A 13,484-nucleotide genomic window follows, 5' to 3' on the forward strand; every position below is an offset into this window, starting at 1 on the left:
TACCTGCTTCTAAACTGCTTTAAAAATTTAAATCATGGACTTTTATCAGGAAGAGAGCTATTATCAGAAATAACTTTTTTTTAAAAAAATGCTTTATTTATTTGACAGAGAAAGGGATCACGAGTAGGCAGAGAGGCATGCAGAGAGAGAGCGGAGGAAGCAGGTTCGTCATCTAGCAGAGAGGCCGATGTGGGGCCCAATCCCAGGACCCTGACACCATGACCTAGCTGAAGGCAGAGGCTTAACCCACTGAGCCACCCAGGTGTCCCTATCAGAAATAACTTTTTATAACAGAAGGACTTATCCATGTAGCATGACAAATATTTATCAACCATTTTTTCTTCTCATCTTCCTGTGAATTTTCTTCCCCCCTTTGAAGCCCCAGACCCCTACTGCCTTCTCATTAGCTCAGTAGCTTGAAGGAAGGAAATAAGAGAAAAATTTCCTTCCCCTACATCATTATATTACATGAACCCTTCACCATCTTCTCTGCCCAGGGCTCTATATTCCTAACCCAGTTCAAGTTCCTCCACATTTGTGAAGCTTTCCATTAATCTTTTAGGTCTAGTTTGTACCTCTTCTCTGTGTTTACAATAGCATCTGTTCCTTACATGAATCATAATAACAACAATATTAAAGTTTTCTGAGACCTTGATTTGTGGAAATGTGGTCTGGGAAAGGCTTACTGCAAAGAACAACCCTTCCCCCTATGACCTAGTTAAGACTCACAGATGTGAGTTTGCTTCTAATGATGGGGCCCAGAGGTGGGACAGCGGCTCTTGATTCTTAACTCTCTCCTGTACATTGTTCTACACTCATGGGTCCAAGGTGCCTGCCTGTGAGCAGACCCTGTGTTGGCAAGTGCCTCCGTTGGGCCTGGATCCTCAAGTTTCCATGTTGGAGTGGAACGGGGTGTAAATGTTTACAATTTTTAAATGTAAAACTAGGGGGCAACAAACACGGTTTTTTATAAAGGTGACACAAGTGTGTGTTTTGGTAACCACAATTACAGGGTCAGTATCGTGATGAGGAGCACGGTCCATTCCACTGCCTATCCTAATAGCTTGTAATGCAGAGACAACCAAAGTAAAGCAATTTTACACGTCCTACCTTTTCTGTAGGCTCTTTCTTCCTGTTTGCACTGTAAAGGGCAGTTGGGCAGTCTGCTGGACTTTGAATAAATGTCTCTTCACTCTGTGTAAAAAAAAGTTCCTTTTAACTTATTTGTTAATATATTTTTTAAAAAGATTTTATTCATTTATTTGACAGAAAGAGACACAGTGAAAGAGGGAACACAAGCAGGGGGAGTGAGAGGGAGAAGCAGGCTTCCCACTGAGTAAGATGGAGCCTGATGCTGGGCTCGACCCCGGACTCTATGCCAGGACCCTGGGAGTATGACCTAAGTCACTCAAATGCCCCACTTTTTTTTTTTATTAGAATCAGCTAATTTTTACTCAAGCTGTATTATCTGTACCATTGTTAAGGGATACTTTCCTTACATGCAATAAGATTCTGAATAAGAATTCCTTAAAACAAACAAACAACAACTATAACAACAACAACAACAAAAACTCCAAGCATTTTCAATTTGCCAAAGTTCTGGTACAGGTTACCTTGTCACTTCTGCTTAATTCAGACTAAACACAACAATCAGACATAATTACCGGATATCTTAAAGGAGAAAAATTCAGAAATCTGATATAATTGTAAACAGAACAATGAAATAAAGAAAATATAAATGTGAGTCAGGACACATTATCTCCATGGAATCAATAGATACATTCCTGAGAATCCTGAAAGTAAAGGGAGGCTAACAAAGTGTATTTTCTCATCTCCTTGCAAAATAGTCTTTATTCTTCTTTTGAATAGCATATTTCCTAAAGAATTGAAGATATATTCAAAGATACCTTTTTTTAAAATTTTATTTTTTCAGTGTTCCAAGATTCATTGCTTATGCACCACACCCAGTGCTCCACTCAGTACATGTTCTCCTTAATACCCATCACCAGACTCACCTATCCCCCCATCCCTCTCCTCTCCAAAACCTCAGTTTGTTTCTCAGAGTCTGTAGACTTTCATGCTTCATCTCCCCCTCCAATTTCCCCTAATTCACTTCTCCTTTCCTTCTCCTAATGTCCTCCATGTTATTCCTTATGCTCCACCAGTAAGTGAAACTATATGATAATTGACTCTCTCTGCTTGACTTATTTCACTCAGCATAAACTCCTCCAGTCCCATCCATGTTGATGCAAAAGTTGGGTATTCATCCTTTCTGATGGAAGTGCAATATTCCATTGTATATATGGACCATATCTTCTTTATCCATTCATCTGTTGAAGGGCATCTTGGCTCTTTGCACAGTATGGTGATTGTGGCCATTGCTGCTGTGAACATTGGAGTACATATGGCCCTTCTTTTCACTACATCTGTATCTTTGGGGTAAATACCCAGTAGTGCAATGGCAGGGTCATAGAGTATCTCCATTTTTAATTTCTTAAGGAATATCTATGCTGTTTTCCAAAGTGGCTGCACCAACTTGCATTCCCACCAACAGTGTAAGAGAGTTCCCCATTCTCCATATCCTCTCCAACACTTGTTGTTTACTGTCTTGTTAATTTTGGTCATTCTAACTCATGCAAGGTGGTATCTCAATGTGTTTTTTTTTAATTTTTAATTTATTTTCAGCATAACAGTATTCATTATTTTTGCACCACACCCAGTGCTCCATGCAATCCATGCCCTCTCCAATATCCACCACCTGGTTCCCCCAACTTCCACCCCCCGCCCCTTCAAAACCCTCAGATTGTTTTTCAGAGTCCATAGTCTCTCATGGTTCACCTCCCCTTCCAATTTCCCTCAACTCCCTTCTCCTCCCTAACTCCCCTTGTCCCCCATGCTATTTGTTATGCTCCACGAATAAGTGAAACCATATGATACTTGACTCTCTCTGCTTGACTTATTTCACTCAACATAATCTCTTTCAGTCCCGTCCATGTTGCCACAAAAGTTGGGTATTCATCCTTTCTGATGGAGGCATAGAAGCATCTTTCATGCCAATGGGCCTCAAAAGAAGGCTGGGGTAGCGATTCTCATATCAGATAAATTAGATTTTAAACTAAAGACTGTAGTCAGAGATACAGAAGGACACTACATCATTCTTAAAGGGACTATCCACCAAGATGATCTAACAATTGTAAATATCTATGCCCCCAATATGGGAGCACCCAATTACATAAGAAAACTGTTAATCAAGATACACAGTCATATTGATAGGAATAACATTAATAGTAGGAGATCTTAACACGCCTCTCTCAGAAATAGACAGATCATTGAAGCACAAAATCAATAAAGAAACAAGAGCATCGAATGACACATTGGACCAGATGGACCTCATAGATATATACAGAACATTCCACCCTAAAACAACAGAATACTCATTCTTCTCAAGTGCACACGGAACCTTCTCAAGAATAGACCACATACTGGGTCACAAATCAGGACTCAACTGATACCAAAAGACTGAGATTATTCCCTGCATATTCTCAGATCACAATGCTTTGAAACTGGAGCTCAATCACAAAGAGAAGTTCAGAAGGAACTCAAACACCTGGAAGCTAAAGACCACCTTGCTTAAGAATGCTTGGATCAACCAGAAGATCAAAGAAGAACTGAAACAATTCATGGAAACCAATGAGAATGAAGACACTTCAGTCCAAAACCTATGGGATACAGCAAAGTTGATCCAAAGAGGGAAATACATAGCCATCCAAGCCTCCCTCAAAAAAATTGAAAAAATCCAGAACACAGCAGCTGTCTCTACACCTTAAAGAACTGGAGAATCAACAACAAATCAAACCAACTCCACACATAAGAAGGGAAATAGTCAAGATTAGAGCTGAGATCAATGAGGTAGAAACCAGAGATACAGTAGAATGTATCAATGAAACTAGAAGCTGGTTTTTTGAAAGAATCAATAAGATCGATAAACCATTGGCCACACTAATCCAAAAGAAAAGAGAGAAAGCCCAAATTCATAAAATTATGAATGAAAAGGGAGAGATCACAACGAACACCAAGGAAGTAGAAACAATCATCAAAGTTATTATCAACAGTTATATTCCAATAAGCTAAGCAATCTAGATGAGATGGATGCATTCCTGGAAAACTGTAAACTCCCAAAATTGAACCAAGAAGAAATTGACAACCTGAATAGACCGACATCTAGTAACGAGATTGAAGCAGTGATCAAAAACCTCCCAAAAAACAAGAGCCCAGGACCTGATGGATTCCCTGGAGAATTCTACCAAACTTTCAAAGAAGAAATAACACCTATTCTCCTGAAGCTGTTTCAAAAAATTGAAGCAGATGGAAAACTTCCAGACTCTATGAAGCCAGCATTACCCTGATCCCCAAACCAGGCAAAGACCCTACCAAAAAGGAGAATTTCAGACCAATATCACTGATGAATATGGATGCTAAGATTCTCAACAAGATCCTAGCAAACAGGATCCAACAGCACATTAAAAAGATTATCCACCATGACCAGGTGGGATTCATTCCTGGGCTACAAGGATGGTTCAACATTCGCAAATCAATCAAAGTAATAGAACAAATAAATATGAGAAGAGAGAAGAACCACGTGGTTCTCTCAATTGATGCAGAAAAAGCATTTGACAAAATCCAGCATCTGTTCCTGATTAAAACACGTCAAAGTATAGGGATAGAGGAAACATTCCTGAACTTCATCAAATCTATCTATGAAAGACCCACAGCAAATATCATCCTCAATGGCAAAAAGCTTGCAGCCTTCCCGTTGAGATCAGGAACACGACAAGGATGCCCAGTCTCACCACTCTTGTTCAACATAGTATTAGAAGTCCTAGCAACAGCAATCAGACAACTAAGAGAAATAAAAGGTATCCAAATTGGCAAGGAAGAAGTCAAACTCACTATCTTCACAGATGACATGATTCTTTATATGGAAAACCCAGAAGACTCCACCCCCAAACTACTAGAACTCATACAACAATTCAGCAACGTGGCAAGATACAAAGTCAACGTACAGAAATCAGTGGCTTTCTTATACACTAACAACGAAAATACAGAAAGGGACATTAGAGAATTGATTCCATTTACTACAGCACCAAGAACCATAAGATACCTGGGAATAAACCTAACCAAAGAGGTAAAGGAACTGTACTTGAGGAACTACAGAACACTCATGAAAGAAATTGAAGAAGACACAAAAAGATGGAAGACCATTCCATGCTCTTGGATCAGAAGAATAAACATTGTTAAAATGTCTATACTGCCTAGAGCAATCTATACTTTCAATGCCATTCCGATCAAAATTCCACCAGTATTCTTCAAAGAGCTGGAGCAAATAATCCAAAAATTTGTATGGAATCAGAAGAGATCCCGAATTGCTAAGGAAATGTTGAATAACAAAAATAAAACTGGGGGCATCACGTTACCTGATTTCAAGCTTTACAACGAAGCTGTGATCACCAAGACAGCATGGTACTGGCGTAAAAACAGACACATAGACCGGTGGAACAGAGTAGAGAGCCCAGATATGGACCCTCAACTCTATGGTCAGTTAATCTTCGACAAAACAGGAAAAAATATACAGTGGAAAAAAGACAGTCCCTTCAATAAATGGTGCTGGGAAAACTGGACAGCTATATGTAGAAGAATGAAACTTGACCATTCTCTTACACCATACACAAAGATAAACTCGAAATGGATAAATGACCTCAACGTGAGACCATAATCCATCAGAATCCTAGAGGAGAACATAGGCAGGAATCCTTTCGATATCAGCCACAGCAAGTTCTTTCAAGATATGTCTCCAAAGGCAAAGGAAACAAAAGCAAAAATGAACTTTTGGGACTTCATCAAAATCAAAAGCTTCTGCACAGCAAAGGAAACAGTCAAGAAAACAGAGAGGCAACCCACGGAATGGGAGAAGATATTTGCAAATGACAGTACAGACAAAACGTTGATATCCAGGATGTATAAAGAACTCCTCAAACTCAACACATACAAAACAGACAATCAGATAAAAAAAATGGGCAGAAGATATGAACAGACACTTTTCCAATGAAGACATACAAATGGCTATCAGACACATGAAAAAATGTTCATCATCACTAGCCATCAGGGACATTCAAATTAAAACCACATTGAGATATCATCTTACATCAGTTAGAATGAGCAAAATTAGCAAGACAGGAAACAACATATGTTGGAGGGGATGGAGAAAGGGGAACCCTCTTACACTGTTGGTGTGAATGCAAGTTGGTGCAGCCACTTTGGAAAACAGTGTGGAGATTCCTCAAGAAATTAAAAAGAGAGCTTCCCTTGACCGTGCAATTGCACTACTGGGTATTTACCCCAAAGATACAGATGTAGTGAAAAGAAGGGACATCTCTACCCCAAGGTTACAGAAGCAGTGGCCACGGTCACCAAACTGTGGAAAGAACAAAGATGCCCTTCAATGGACGAATGGATAAGGAAAATGTGGGCCATATACACTATGGAGTTCTTTTTGGTAAGGTCTTTGCCTGGTTTGGGGATCAGGATAATGCTGGCTTCTTAGAGTCTGGAAGTTTTCCATCTGCTTCAATTTTTTGAAACAGCTTCAGGAGAATAGGTGTTATTTCTTCTTTGAAAGTTTGGTAGAATTCTCCAGGGAATCCGTCAGGTCCTGGGCTCTTGTTTTTTGGGAGGTTTTTGAACACTGCTTCAATCTCATTACTAGATATTGGTCTATTTAGGTTGTCGGTTTCTTCCTGGTTCAATTTTGGGAGTTTACAGTTTTCCAGGAATGCATCCATTTCATCTAGGTTGCTTAGCTTATTGGAATATAACTGTTGATAATAACTTTGATGATTGTTTCTACTTCCTTGGTGTTCGTTGTGATCTCTCCCTTTTCATTCATAATTTTATGAATTTGGGCTTTCTCTCTTTTCTTTTGGATTAGTGTGTCCAATGGTTTATCAATCTTATTGATTCTTTCAAAAAACCAGCTTCTAGCTTTTAGCTCTGCCCTAACATTGTGAACATCCTGTCTGGTCGCTTTCAGCTCGGCCCTAATCAATTCCGTTTGGTCATCCATGGCTTTCTCCAACCTAACTATTGCCTGGATAATTGTTAGCCTGAATTCTCTTTCTGACATATTATCTATGTTGATAGCCATTAGCTCTGTTGCAGAAGGTCCATCCTCTGTATTTTTCTTCTGTTGGGCATTCCTCCTCCTAGTCATTTTGGTGAGAGATGACTGAACGGATGTAGCTGGATGTATCGACCATGGTCAAGGTGCACCCTGGAACACTTCTGAGCAATTAGGATCCCCCCCAAATGAGAGAAAAAAGAAAAGTAAAAGAAAAAAAAGAGAGAGAGACAGGAAAGAAAGGGAAGATAAAAGAAAAGGTTCAGCCCAAATGGACCCCAAGGTAAGATTGATGAAGTATACAAACAAAAACAGACAAACATAAAGACTGATAAAAGTATATGACAAGAGAAAAAAATATATATATAAGCAAATAAAGGAAGAACCTCGTCAAAAAGAACCCCAAGTGTAAGATTTATATACTATCAGGACAAACACAAAAACACAGAAACACTGGCGGAAGAAAAAGATGGGAGAGTGGTTATAAATTCTCAGTGTGGGTGAAGAAGGTTGTTTTGATTCTTCCTGGATGTATCTTGATATCTTTGTTAAAGGACTCAACTTTCCTAAGATAAAGGGGGATTAAAAATTGGTTTACCTATACGAGTAGTATTGATTGGGGAAAGGGGATTACCTTGAAGTTTAACTCTATATGAATATTAGAAAATAAAAATAAAAAAGGAATAAACTAGACTAAACTAAACAAAAATTAAAAAAAAAGAAATTTAAAAAATAGAAATGCAAAGGAAAAACACAGGTGTATGTATCAAAAAGTTCAGGTTAGAAGGTTATTATGGAATTTGATGTACTGGACATCTTACTGTGATGGCAAATAGGTTAAAAAATTGTCTGTATATTAAAAAAAATGAGCCAGAATAGTGGGAATGAATTAAAAATAAAAGTTGGGGCGCCTGGGTGGCTCGGTGGTTTGAAGCTTCTGCCTTCGACTCAGGTCGTGATCTCAAGATCCTGGGATCGAGCCCTGCATCGGGCTCTCTGCTCAGTGGGCAGTCTGCTTCCTCCTCTCTCTGCATGCCTCTCTGCCTACTTGTGATCTCTCTCTTTCTGTCAAATAAATAAATAAAATCTTAAAAAAATAAAATAAGAATAAAAATAAAAGTTCTATGAAGTAGTGGTGGTTGTTCTCTTGTAGTCTTTTTTTTTTCTTTTTTCTTTCCTGGTTGGTTTTCTGGGGGAGTGGCCTGCCACGTGGGTTTTCAGTCAATGATGTTCCCTGAGTTAAGTCCTCCTGCCCCCCTCAAGGGGGTGGGCTCTGAGGAAACCGTTTTTCTCAGGCTTTTGTTCTCTGGAGGTTTTTATGTTTGTTCACTTTTTTTTTCTCTCACCTTGACCGCTTTTGATGTTTTTTTTAGGTTTAGAGGAAAGCAAACTGCACCCTGACCTCCCCCTCAGAGAGAAGCCTCAGTCTGCTCTCTTGTGGGTGCTGCAGAGCTCATATAAATTTCCCCTTCCAAATGCCCCACTTTTAAACTTATTAATAATGAGGTCAGATACAGACCCTTTATATTCCCATTCTTTGTTGAAATAGAGACCAGAAAGATTTGTTGAGTTGTTTGACCCTGTTGTGGAAAAAAAAAATCAGACCTGTGAGAGACCAAATGACACTCAGAGAAGTAGGAGAATTCAGATTTATTTTACACCAGTGGCCCCAGAGCCTGTGCTCCAAGTACAGGGCCCTGGAGCAAAGGTATAGGGCTTTTATAGGGGACTGCAGGCAGTCAGCTTCCAAGGGCTGTGGTGACTGCTGGTAGGTGGGTTTAAACTGGGGGAGTGGGGCCTGCTTTACGTGGGAACAGTAGTATGGGGAGCCTGTGGTGGGAAGCTTGTTTACAGAAGAAGCATCTGGTTATCTCTTCCTCCCAGTAGGGCTTCAGGTTATCTCTAGTTTTTGGTTTTAACTTTTCATCTTCTGGGACCTCCTGGCCTGGGCCTGCTCTGGATAATTTTCTTCTTCATCCCCACTGATCAATCTAAACACAGTGGAAAACTAATAAACATTAGTTAAGCTTCTCTCCATTCTCCACTGCCCTGAAATTTGATCCACTGTTATCTTGACCCAATATATAACTCCTCCTTGACAATCCCGCCTAAGAATCATAAGACCTCAGGGAAAAATATTACCTGATTATCCCGCTCCCTTTATTCCCTGTTTTTTCTCACTTTGCTGACATTTCCCCACCGAAGAAAATTCCTTTCTGTCTGGCCTTTGTGATGATTGCACTTGTATCTCTATGGTTAGACTGTTTCCCTATTACAAGTCTCCTTTCTCCTACTGCAATAGTACTTTCAAACAAAGTATTTTTAAACCTGTCTGGATTTATTTTTATTCAATAATACAAATTACCAAGTTACTTATTTGTTTAGATAATATACTGCCTTTCTCCCAGATGTGAGGCTGTTTATCAGAACAGTGACACTGACAGATTCTTATTTGTGTTCTTAGCATGTCTTATCTGTCTGTGTCTCTATGGAGGCTCTTTCCTATGGATGAGGGTGCAGAAGGCAAACTGGGGGCAAAGCACAAGATGACATGCAATCCCCGCTCCCTCTAGGGTGAGGATCTGTGTGACATTCCTCAGGCACTCCTAACTGCCCTAAAAGCTCAGGGAAGAAAAACAGATGGTTAATGTACAGAGATCACAGTCCTGTGGGAGGTGAGTCTCCCTCAGTTTATAAACATTTAAGTGATTTACAGGAAGAAAGCATTCTTATGAATAACCCAACTTCCAGAAGGAAACTCCCAACTGTATTAATGTTAATGACTTGTAGAGGGAAAAACAAACTTAACTAGACAATGGCAAGGCCTCCAATGTCTTATTAGGTTCTTGTTAGCATATGACAGTCCTTTTGCACACCTCTGTTTTTCCTTACCTCTCCCAACACCCAAGTATATAATCAGTCACCCCTTATAGCCTTGGTGCAGCAGCTTTTTCTGCCGACGGGTCCTGTCTCCCTGCTGTAATAAAATCACCTTTCTGCACCAAAGATATCTCAAGAATTCTTTCTTGGCCATCTGCTCTGGTTCCTATCTGCATTCAAAAACTACATCACTATGACTATATCCATCAGCTTCTGTTTCTATTTTAGTTTCTGTGTTTGTTGTATCTCTTTGTTTATCCCACTTTTCTCCTTTTTCTTCATCTGTCTCTTTGAAATGAAGCTTTCATCTTCCAGTTGCCCCAGAGAGACTAGAGCAAAGGTACATTAGGTTCCTTGATGATAATGAAGGATAGTTGGAAGAAAGGCAGGCAGTGACAATTACCCCTAACCCCACCCCCAATGCACTAAGAGGAAACCACCCTTAAAAAGATTTTACACCACCCTGGAGGGAACCCTGCACCCTTTCCTATGTGATAGGTAGATGAGAAAAATCTGATTGGGTGAGAGGCACTTGGAGGGTTAATCAGTTTAAAACAAAGAGCCTGCCAACAAGCCCAGAAAATCCCCTACATCTAAATGCCAAACCACCAGGCTAAACTGGCAATCCTCTCAGGTCCCTTCCTTCAGGAGCTTTGTATTATCACTCAGTAAACTTTGCTCTACTGTCTAGCAATCTTAGTCTGGTCTTCCTCTTCATTCCTCAAAGCAGCATGACCAAGAACCATGGACAGTCAAGGAAAAGAAATCTTACAACGACTTACCTCCAGCCCAGACTTTGACTCTCTCGGAAGCAGAGGTGTCTGAATTTATGAAAAAATGTTCTCACTTCCATTTTTGTTAGTTGTTTTTCTTTAAAAAATGAGTGGGATATAACAAAAGCAGTTCTGAGAGGCAACTTTACAGCAATTAAAGCATATATATATATATTGTTTGGGGGAGAAATGGATTGTGGGTGCTGCAAGAGGGAGGGAGCCCTGCTAGCAGAGAGAGGTGAGAGAGAGGGCTGCAAATGGATATGCACAAGGAGAGCACTTCCCCAAAGCCATTGGTTGGGAAAATGAGAAGGGCTGATTTTTGTGTTTTTTTGCAACCAGTGGGGTTCAAAGACTGGAGTTCTACAGGTTGGTATGCTTGGTTGGGATAGAGACCTGACAATCCTGCCCTACTCCTAGAGAGAAGTCAGGCAAGCAAACCCAGGGCAGATGACATGATCTGAAGATTGCCTAAGGTGCATGGGGACAGACTGTTGGCTCTTCTTCCAGTGCATCTGTGAGAGGTGGCATTTGCAGAGATGCCTCTCCAGGAGAAAAAGAGCCAGGAGCAGTGGTGGTGGGCACCATTTCCTTTCTCTGCCCTTTAGCATAGGTACAGAGATACCTGCTGAGGGCTTTTAACCTGGACACTGGCTCTTTAGCCTGCTTTGCTTCCAGTTCCATACCCCTGAGCTCATATGCAACTTCCCTTCTAGGTTAAACCCTCCCTCAGAAGACCAGTGCAGGCCCCTGCCACAGCACATTCTTAAAGTTTGGAGTTTTAAAAGTCAGCAGCATTGGCTGAGATAGAGCCCAAAGTGCACTGTGCTGCTCCCAGCAGTCAGGCAACACAGAGACAGACAGAATGAAAACAGTAATCTGAAAAATGCCTAGGACACATGAAAGGAAATGATTCACTCTTCTGGGAGTGGTTCCCTGAGAGCAGATGCTATGGAGACCCACCTCTGGGGACAAAGGAGCTGGCTGGCACCATTTCCCTCCCCTGCCCCTCAGCATAAACAAGCTTTAGTAAACAGCACAGCACCAACTCTGGCTGCCTAACATGTTTACACAAAGTATGGCCACCCTTCACTCTGCTGGTATCTCTAGTGCCTAAGGACCAGCGCAGTGGGCCCTTTACCCAGAAGGCCAACAGAACCCCCCTGCACACACCACCTCTAAGAACTATAGAGTTCTACAAGGGTTCAGTTCTAGTTGAAGTAGCATCAGTCTTATTTAACAAGCTGACCAGAACATGGCTAGTTAAATCTCACCACATTCTGGCTAAGGTTCAAATACTGCCCACTGCAGGCAAGGTGAACCTCTGGAGATGACTGAGTTGAGGGATAGAGCAGCCAAAACACAGCAGCAGAGTACCTGCAGCACACACCAAAGACATTCCCTAAAGTGCCAGGCCCTGGACATTGTACGACCTCTCCTTCATAAAGCCGTTATTCCCAGGAGCAAGAAACATTACAGGCTTTTCGAATACATAGAAGAAGACCAAGACCTAGACAAAATGCCAAGACAGAGGAATTCACCCAAAAGAAGCAATATGAGGTCACAACTAGAGATCTAACTGAAAAAGATGTAAGTAATATACCTGACGGAGCATGTAGAGCAACAATCTTAAGTATACTTGCTGGGTTTTAGAAAAGCATGGAAGACATTGGAGAGAACCATACCACAGAGGTAAAAGAGTTTTAAAAACAGTCAAAAATGGAAAATGCAATAACAAATTTGAAACTGGCTGTCATGACCACACGGATGGAAAAAGTGGGAACAAATAAGTGATATAGAAGATAGAACAATGGAAAATGATGAAGTTGAACAAAAGAGAGAAAGAACTATGGATCACAAGGATAGACCTAGGAAACTCAGTGATTCCATAATATGTAATAACATGCATATTATTGGAGTCCCAGGAGAAAAAGAGAAAAGGTGAAGAAGGTTTATTTGAAGAAAAATAGTTGAAAAATTTCCTTATCTAGGGAAGGAAACAGACATTCATGTTCAGGAGACACAGAGGACATCCACTGAAATCAACAAAAGCAGGCCAACACCAATTACATATTGTAGTTAAATTTGCAAACTATAGTATAAAGAAAAAATTCTAAAAAATTCTAAAAACAGCATGATAAAGAAGTCCTTCACTTATAAGGGAAAACTGTAAGGCTAATTGTAGATCTCTTCAGAGAAACTTGGCAAGCAAAAAGAGAGTGACATGATATATTCAACATGCTAACATTTCCCATGCCAACATGGGAAAAACCTGCAATCAAGAATGCTCTATCCATCAAGTCTAACATTCAAAATAGAAAGAGAGATAAAGAGTTTTCCAGACCAACAAAAGCTAAAAGAGTTTGTGGCCACAAAACCAGCCCTGCAAAAAAATATTAATGGGACTTTTATTGGGAAATAAAGACCAAAAGTGACAAAGACAACAGAAAAGCAGAGAACATCTCCAGAAACAAAGACAAACCAAGTAATAAAATGGTAATAAATACATATTTATCAATAATTACTCTGAATATAAAAGGACTAAACTCTCTAATCAAAAGATATAGGATGTCAGAATGGATAAAAAACAAAGAAGCAAACAAACAAAACAGAACAAAAAATAAGACCCATCTGTATGCTACCTACAAGAGACTCAT

General features: G+C 40.2%; 1 protein-coding gene across 3 annotated transcripts in view; it reads right to left on the minus strand.

Moving 5' to 3' along the window:
• The window catches only part of LOC116865159 (interferon-induced very large GTPase 1-like), a 38,538-nt gene that overhangs the window by 12,291 nt on the left and 12,763 nt on the right, over positions 1-13,484 (minus strand). For 2 of the 3 annotated variants that reach the window (XM_032853351.1, XM_032853353.1), the window contains exon 2: positions 1,111-1,194. The gene's annotated coding sequence lies outside the window, so the exon portion shown is untranslated. Of the gene's footprint in view, positions 1-1,110; positions 1,195-8,693; positions 8,756-13,484 lie in introns of those variants that run through there. The other variant, XM_032853352.1, reaches the window with a different exon arrangement.

Source organism: Lontra canadensis, unplaced genomic scaffold (assembly GCF_010015895.1).
Source record: "Lontra canadensis isolate GAN:19392208 unplaced genomic scaffold, GSC_riverotter_1.0 scaffold7, whole genome shotgun sequence".
NCBI classification, from domain to species: Eukaryota; Metazoa; Chordata; class Mammalia; order Carnivora; family Mustelidae; genus Lontra; species Lontra canadensis.